The following is a 7,595-nucleotide window of genomic DNA, read 5'->3' on the forward strand; positions in this document are numbered from 1 at the left end:
GTGACAAGCACTTTTACCCATTAAACATTGTTGGTGGCTCAGGAAATGAATCTCAGACCACATGGCAAAACAATTCCAGGCAAACTGAAGATTTAATTGTAAAATCTTTGCAAGAAAACATAGGAGAGCCAGGTCCCTGCCTTTAGTCCCAGAATGTGGGAGGCAGAGGTAGATGGATCTCTGTGAGGTTGAGGCCAGCCTGGTCTACAAAGAAAGTTCCTTTTTTTGTTTTTTGAGACAGGGTTTCTCTGTGTAGCTTTGGAGCCTATCCTGGCACTCGCTCTGGAGACCAGGCTGGCCTCAACCTCACAGAGATCCATCCACCTCTGCCTCCCGAGTGCTGGCATTAAAGGCGCGCACCACCAACGCCTGGCTCAATAATCTACCTTTTATCTTATCAAATCTATATCCTCCCTTTTTTGTTTTCAGAATAGATTCAATAATCTACCCTTTTTTTAACCTATCATATCTGTATCCTTTTTAAAAAAAAAAACAAAAACCTTGAATCTAATCCCCTTTGTTCAGCTTTATTCCTGACTGTAACCAACAACATTTTTGTAACCAATCCCCTTAAACAATGACAAAAAATCCATAACCCAATGATTGACCAAAAACCACCCACCCCACCTCTTGGGAATGCAGGCATCATGTTCTTAAAGTTGCTTCCTGCTGTCTGGGGCGATGGCATCTTTAGGGGATCCTGAAAAGAAAAATTTGGGTTAACTGTCAAGCTGTATCATTTTTTTCCCGTCTCTGCATAGAGGGAAAGTGCAGGGCTTGTCTGAAGTCCATGCTAGAGTGGTCTATGAGTTTGGATCATCTCATTTAGCCTCCTCAAAATCATTCTGAGCCGTGTCTGTAAGGCTGGATCATCTCAGATGACCTTCTGGAAATTTTTCTGAGCAATATCTGTGAGATTGGATCATTTCAGTTGGTTTCCTAGAAATTGTTCTGAGCAGTTTATAATCGAAAACCAATCTTTAGGTGGAGTTGTTCAGCTTAATGGTGTTATCATAGTCCTGGTGGAATTGCCATCTGTGGGGTTCCATCTTCTTCTTTTTGTTTGTTTTGTTATTTTGTATTTTGAGGCAGAGTTTCTCTGTGTTAGCAGTCCTGGCTGTCCTGAAACTCACTTTGTAGACCAGGCTGGCTTTAAACTCACTGAGATCTGCCTGCCTCTGCTTCCCGAGTGCTGGGATTAAAGGCATCCCTGACCTATGCCCGGCTGGGATTCCATCTTCTTTTTGGAGACTTCGGAGATCTCATTACATCAGATTCTTCCTTTTCTTGGTCATTTTCTCTGGGTAGATCTCCCTTCTTCTTTGGATGCTGATTTGTCCAAAGGTCTCAAATTCTTCAAGATGTTTGTTTTCATGTTCCTGAAAAGACAGAAACAAAACCCTAACTTTGGGAGGTTCCTTATCAATTTGATTTGTGGTTTCTCCTGAAATTTTTGTTTTATCTTCCAAAGCTCTTCGGTCATCCAGAGCAGTACGTTTTCTTACAGCAGGCATTAGGTTCTTTAATTGCTCTGGGAAGGAGTTTCCATGATGACAGGAAACCACTGAGCTGGATTTGGCAGAGTGGAGTTCCAGAGGCCCCTTAAGGCATTTCCCAAAGGCAAAGTATTACCTTGAATGCCTCTTTTTGATCTACATTCATTATTAGTCCAGTGCCGGCCTTTGCCACACCTTCTGTATAATCTGGAGTGGACGGACGTTCCTTTTGGATTATCTTAGAGAGAGCATTGTTTCTAGGAATGCCCTATGTACAACCCCTTTTCAAGCAAATCTGTTTGCCACAATTAAAACATTTGACATTTCTATTTTTCTTTAAACCTCTTGAAATCACCTCTCATATCATCATCATGACCATGAGCTCCAATATTAATTATATCTCGAATCCAATCCTCCAAACGTGCTGACTTTTTTTTTTTGTTTGTTTGTTTGTTTGTTTGGTTTTATTGAGACAGGGTTTCTCTGTAGCTTTGGGGCCTATCCTGGAACTCGCTCTGTAGACCAGGCTGGCCTTGAACTCACAGAGATCCACCTGACTCTGACTTTACTTTTTTTTTTTAAGATTTATTTATTTATTTATTTATTTATGTATGTATGTATACAGTATTCTGTCTGCATGTATCCCTGCAGGTCAGAAGAGGGCACCAGATCTCATTACGGATGGTTGTGAGCCATCATGTGGTTGCTGGGAGTTGAACTCAGGACCTCTGGAAGAGCAGCCAGTGCTCTTAACCTCTGAGCCATCTCTCCAGCCCGACTTTACTTTTAAAGGCCTAATTATTCTTTTGCATTAAGAATTAGGATTTTCAAAAGCCAGAGATTCAAATATTATTTGTCTAGTTTCTGAATCTGGTATCATTCTATTTACTGCTGTTGTCAGTCTTCGTATAAAATCCCTGAATGCTTCCTTTGAGCCCTGTATAACTTTTGTAAATGACTCAATTCTCCTTCCTACTTCTCCAATTCTGTCCCAAGCATTCAAAGTTGCAGCATGGCATAAACCCAAGAAGGGATCATCATGTAGACATTGCCTTTCTAAAGTAGCATAATCTCCTTCTCTAAGATTTGATCTTGAGAGATATCTATACCTCTAGCTTTAGCCTGTTGTTCAATATTCTTAGCCTCTTCCCTGAACCAGGAAGTCCATTGGAATCGTAGTTCAGGCTTTAAACAGCTTTCATCAAGTCTATTCAATAGCAATAACTCTATTACAAACTGACCACGTGCTTATCATCTACTTCACAAATGGCGAATGCAAGCCACACGAGCCTACTGCTTCCTTGAATTTCCCTAAATCTAACATTGTCACAGGCTTCCAATTAGCTCTCATAGAACCTCTATCATTTGACACCTCCTGCAATGTTACTGAATATATTAAAGTTGGTTTTTTTTTTAAGCCCTTGAATTCCCTTTTAACCCTAGAATGCAATGCTGAGTTTGGTTTCCCAATGAATTCCTTTGTCTGGGTCTGAATATCTCTATGATCTGCTTTCATAAGTTTTTCTAAGGACTTCATCTTGACACTCATATCAACCAACTTTTTTAGAGATAAACCAAGAATTATCAAGATGGTAATTAACAGTATGTCAATCCCAGTTAAACTGATTGTTCCATTTTGAAATCATTCATTTCATAGTGATATAGAGGCCTTACATTCTCCATTGTAATTGTGTTACCCATTTTTTGGTTGTGAGCCTAGCCTTTAATGGCTGAGCCATATCTCCAGCCCTGTGTTTCCCATTTTTAATGTGGGGAAAAAAAAAAAAAAACCTCTCTTTTTAAACTTATTCCTTCCTGTAAGGATTCCCAATAGCCTACCCGGTGTTGGTGGCTCACACCTTTAATCCCAGCACTTGGAAGGCAGAGGTAGGCAGATCTCTGTTAATCTTTGAAGCCAAAGTGCTCTACAGAGCAAGTTCCAGGACAGGCTCCAAGGCTTCACAGAGAAACCCTGTCTCAAAAAACGAGAGAGAGAGAGAGAGAGAGAGAGAGAGAGAGAGAGAGAGAGACAACTAACGAAGAATTCCCAATGGTCTTACCAAATCTGCTGCTGCTGATGGATGTGTGAAGTTGCTGCTGATTATAACAACAGAAGCCTGAGAAGGCTTCAAGGCTGCCTCTAGTTTGACAGCAGCCGGAGAGAGGGCTCAAGGAGGTCTAGGGAAAGCCCACAATCCACCGGGAGAAAAGAAGCCAAAGAGCCAGGGGGATGTGCCAAAGTGGCTAACTCCTGTGGGGTTTGGAGCCCAAATGCCTGTAGTTTTTGCTGCAAAGAGGCTGCAACAGAAAAATGTCAAACTCACTCAAGGACTTGGGGAGAAAACAAAAGAAAACCTCGTTGGCCAGGCAGGGATTGCCTGCAGTTCAGGTCTGGGCCTGGGCCAATGAATTCAAGTGGCTTTTTTGTGAATTCATTTCATACCTTTACGTTGGGCACCAATTTGTAACATGAATAATAAAAACCCAGTGACTGACATTGGGGTTCAAGCTGAAAGATCTGAGAAGCAAAGCATCCAAGCCAGTAGCTCTCACCTCTACCCAGATTGAAGCAATCCTGTCCTGGCTAGAGACTAATTGTCTGAACGTGAATAAATCATAAATAATATATCACCACACATGCCTACTGAGGAGGAATCAAGGCAGTCATTGTCTCTGGGAGTATACTTTTTAAATTGAAAATAATTTCTTTCTGGGGAATACAACTTAGAAGAAAATTGTCTCTTTACACAGCCTGACAATATAAAATATATTTACATATAATCTTGAAGTATAGGTATTACAATTTGATTTTAGCAAAAATATATATTGTCATGTTTTCAAATTCTAGATATGATCACTTAAGGAAATAGTCCTAATTTTTAAAAATTTTACCTTAGCAAATTGTTCCTAACCAAAAATTTAGTTTTACTTGAGATACTCTGCTTTTGTTCATTAAATAATAGCTGGTATTGTTAATAGTTGAAACAAACATACAAAGTTTATCATTTGTGAAAGCAAGGACTACCACTTAGACACATTCTGTCAGATTTGTTCCTTAGGTGCCAACTTTAACTGACTTCTTTACAAAGTTTCCAGGAGGTTGTTCCTTATTTAAGAGTCTGACCTAACAGACAGCTAATTACAGTCACCTTATCCTTCTACAGAACATGGTCCTGCCAGTTGTCCACATTTAACTCGTGTTGCCCCCCTCTCGTTTTTTTTTTTTTAATTTTTTTATTTTTATTTTATTTTTTTTATTTTTTTTGAGACATGGTTTCTTTGTATTATTTTGGAGGCTGTCCTGGCACTCACTCTGTAGACCAGGCTGGCCTTGAACTCACAGAGATCTGCCTGCCTCTGCCTCCCAAGTGCTGGGATTAAAGGTGTGTGCCACCAACACCCGGCTTGTGTTGCTCTTGATGTGAAAGTTTTCCTCTTTGTCCCTTAATATCCCCACTAAGTTGAGCAGTTTTTACCTCCTGACTTACGTTCTGGATCTTTGCCAACTGTGAAGTTTCTCATGGCTCCTTGGATGGAACATCCTCTGAGGCGCTCCAACTGCTGCTCTCCTCATCACCCTTCTGTCAACCTTAAAACAGTTACTGAGAGACCAGGCTGGCCTCAAACTCACAGAGATCCGCCTCCCTCTGCCTCCCGAGTGCTGGGATTAAAGTCGTGCGCCTTCAATGCCTGGCTCTTCTTGCCATTCTTGAACACTGTTGGGGGACTCGGAACTGAAACATCTGGACTGGAACCGCCTTTGCATCAGTTCACCACAGATGAGCTTGACCTCCTTCAGGACCAGTTCCTTCCGTGACTGCTGCTGTACTGCCCTCCTTCCTGCTCATTACCTCATACTTTAAATGTTTTACTTACAGAACTTCCCTCTATGCACAAATAAAATGCCCCACGCAAGCTCTCCCAATGCTCTCACTTACAACAGCTCCACACGTGGTGCCGATACATCTGCTAAAAGACCTTTTAGATGCTGCAGAGCAACAGGCTAAAGGGGACTTCATCCCTTCCACCCTGAGCTGGACACAGCTCATTACATTGGTCTTCTATTTTCTCTTGTTCCCCTCCTTTGATGCTCTGTATCTCCTGTTACTCCTGCTAGCTCATGGTCCAACACACTTGGCAATGGGACTAGTCACTGTCACCCTGAGTCACCTCTGTGCCCATTTCCTCTCACCTCTGGCCCTCCCGGTCTCTCAACTTTCCTGGGAAATCTCTCAGCTTTACTTTGTAACCAAATCAGCTGCCTACAGCCCTCTAATAATCATCTTCCAAATCTCTCCAGCAATATAAGATGACAATCACCTGATCCACCCTGAAAGCTGATCAAGTTAAGACTCCCCCCTGCTACATGACTAAAGACCCCTCTCCAATGGGCACGGGACCCCCTCTACCAATCAGCAGAAACAGCTGTCATACCTCGGGCCTGCATTTTCTATATCCTCTCAGCATTAGGGGTGATAGCTTCCTGCTGGAAGGCTACACTTCCCAGCGTCCCTTTCGGACTGTGAAAGCCATTTTTGACCCTATAAGGGGCTGCATCTCATCTTCCTCTGTGGGCCTTTTGGGCACCATACATGTGGGTGACAAGATGCTCCCTCACCAGGAATGAACATGGTCCACCTATGGTCAGAGCAAGCCTTTTTCCCTTCCACCATCTGTCTCTCTAAATCTGCCTTTTACTAATCTAACAATCACAACGCCCAAATAATGTAGAGGAGAACCTGTGTTAAGACAGTCATAGTAAACAGGTTGACATGAGACTCCTCTGTCAGGGACTGGTGGTCAGTCTTGGATCAGTCACCTCCCTGAGGCTACTTGGATCCAGTTAGTGAAGCCACCAGCAGCTGGAGTGACTCTAGTGGCAGCAACAAATGGCAGCACAGCTCGCTGGCCAATGTTCCTGGAGAAAATGATGCTGGCATAAGCTACAATGGCTGGAGCTGCCAGCAGCAGCATTTCCCAGGTCCTATTCTGATTTATGATGCAAATTCTGTCATTTTTCCTTTCGTGGGTGTACTGTTCCATCCGAAGACAAAGCTGGTGCCACCTAAGCCAGTTCCTGCTGCAATGAATTTGAGGACACTCTCCTCCTCCACTTGGAGGAGGGCTCCAGACAATGGGAGAAGTTTCAATTTAAGCTACAACAGGAATTAAGAATGACACATACTGTCTCCTCCCTGAGAAGAACAGAAAGGGATTGTTCTCATTTTATGTGTATGACTGCATGTATGAATGTGCACCACATTTATGCCTGGTGCCCTGGGAGACAAGAAGAGATCATCAGATCCCAGGGAAGTGGAGTCACAGGAGGTTGTGAGCCTCTATGTGGGTGCTGATAGCCAAACCCCGATCCTCTAAAAGGATAACCAGGACTCTTAACCACTGATCCGTCTCCCCAGCACCCCAAAATATATGTTGATAACAGTAAGTTAGAAAACATAACATGGGAAGGGCTAGCACCCAAATGCTTTAGTTCATTACGCCCACAAGTGTTGGGAGGGGCTCTGTTACTACCCTGGCCTCTGCTCAGTCCCCAGAAGTTGGACATGAATAAGAGAACAAGGAATGTGGTAAAAACAAGAGGTGTGGCTCATCAGTGCAGGAGAAAGTTGGAAGCTAGAGTGAGTCAATGCTATCCTGATCTTGGCTGGAACACCTAGAGGTGCACCCCACAGAAACCTGCTTCTCAGCCATGTGTCAATCAATCCCACCTTAACAGATTTCTTCCCTGTATCTATCTGCCTTTGCTCAACGTGGTATCTCGCCTGTTCTTCCTGTCTACAAGATGCTGCAAAGCTCCTCAGGCAGCTTTGGTTGCATCCACCTAGCCCAGCAGGGTACCAGTACCAACTAAACACAGGCCTCTCTCTCCCTATGGTCATTCAGTAGACCTGGTTTTCTCTCCAGAGAACCAGAGTAAGATAACTAGGGACATTCACCCCCTTTTAGGCTTATATTGGATAGAGTGGGGGAGGAACCAGACTGGCCTAGAACTCCCTGAAATCCACCTACCTCAGACTCCCTAGTGCGGGGGTTAAAGGCGTGCAACTCCACACCTGGCAACAGCGTTTCTGCCTTAAC

At 43.3% G+C, this 7,595-nt stretch overlaps 1 long non-coding RNA gene across 1 annotated transcript; it reads right to left on the reverse strand.

Moving 5' to 3' along the window:
* Nucleotides 1–506: 506 nt before the first annotated feature.
* Nucleotides 507–7,582, reverse strand: LOC113832523. Its single transcript, XR_003479818.2, has 2 exons — nucleotides 3,557–7,582; nucleotides 507–1,379 (listed from the first exon to the last, which is right to left on the reverse strand). It is a non-coding gene; the product is annotated as an uncharacterized LOC113832523 (long non-coding RNA).
* Between the last annotated feature and the right edge of the window lie 13 nt (nucleotides 7,583–7,595).

Source organism: Cricetulus griseus, unplaced genomic scaffold (genome assembly GCF_003668045.3).
Source record: "Cricetulus griseus strain 17A/GY unplaced genomic scaffold, alternate assembly CriGri-PICRH-1.0 unplaced_scaffold_110, whole genome shotgun sequence".
NCBI classification, from domain to species: Eukaryota; Metazoa; Chordata; class Mammalia; order Rodentia; family Cricetidae; genus Cricetulus; species Cricetulus griseus.